The 1,086-nt window shown below is 41.8% G+C and overlaps 1 long non-coding RNA gene across 1 annotated transcript; it reads right to left on the reverse strand.

Moving 5' to 3' along the window:
* On the reverse strand, window positions 1-970 carry LOC118322753. The gene is made up of 3 exons (XR_004796465.1): window positions 677-970; window positions 408-496; window positions 1-15 (listed from the first exon to the last, which is right to left on the reverse strand). It is a non-coding gene; the product is annotated as an uncharacterized LOC118322753 (long non-coding RNA).
* Window positions 971-1,086: the final 116 nt, after the last annotated feature.

The raw sequence follows: 1,086 nt of genomic DNA on the forward strand, positions 1-1,086 counted from the left end.
CTCTTGTCTCAGACCCTGAAATAAAGCAGAGAATGAAAGATTCACATTCTTTGTGGAGTATAAAGTTGTTTTACATTTCACAAACACAACGTTACATTGGTGTTTACCACATAATAATGAAAGAATGGGCACTTGTGAAGCAGAAAGGAGATAAAAAGCTGTTAAATGAGGATGTGTCTCACAGCAACGTGTCAGTTTAAAGTCATTAGCCTTTTTCAGGGTTGTATAAATAAAGTCCTTCTAACTTGTGTTCAGGCTGGATTGAGACATCAGCACAAAATCACTGGAATATTTTAAAGTGAGAACATGCAAATGGATCAGCCTCAATGTGAAGAGAAAACTGCTTCCTGCTGTTGTTCTTCTCAAAATAGCCTCTTAATTCCCCTGAAAGTACATTTCCTACATACATTTCATTGGACCTTCCTGTCTCTGCTGTAGGCCTTCACCAGAGGAGTCACACTGCTGTTTCCGGGGTTGTGTCCAAGTCTCCGATAATCTACACAACACATTGTTCTGTCATGTGATCGATATATCCCACCATACACACACACTCACAGTCATATTCCTCTTTATAAAAAGTGTGTAAAGTCATCGATTATGTGCTCGCTGTGTGCAGTTGGGTGGAAGTGAGCTGTGTGTGCTTCAGTGTGTGTTGACAGCAGCGCTGTCCGCTTACCAAGTGTCTCTGATGGACAGGCTCCTCTCCGGGTCTCTGCTGGCTTCGCCATTGGATGTCGTTGTTAAATCTGGTCAGAGGACTCTCAGAGCGGATATTTTTCCATCTCTGTGGTTCATGTGTAGCGACAAGAAACATCTGGAGTGAACTTCGGGCTTCCGTGTTAGTGTGTCGAAAGTATGGAGGACAAATAGTGCCACTCGAGTCCACATATCGGGTTTCATGAGCATTCACATTATTCACAAAGCCAGTGGGCCACACCTGCTGTGGGAAGAAAGGCTTTACTAGTGATAATATTACTTACTTATACCCCAGTAACTACTGTAACTAACTATTAATACATGTCAGTAATAACATTACACTTACCCCTCAAAACATAATTAGTTACATTACTTCTGTTGTCACTCCTC

This window comes from Morone saxatilis, unplaced genomic scaffold, assembly GCF_004916995.1.
Source record: "Morone saxatilis isolate NCDOM2014 unplaced genomic scaffold, NCSU_SB_2.0 Contig0, whole genome shotgun sequence".
Lineage (NCBI taxonomy): Eukaryota > Metazoa > Chordata > Actinopteri > Moronidae > Morone > Morone saxatilis.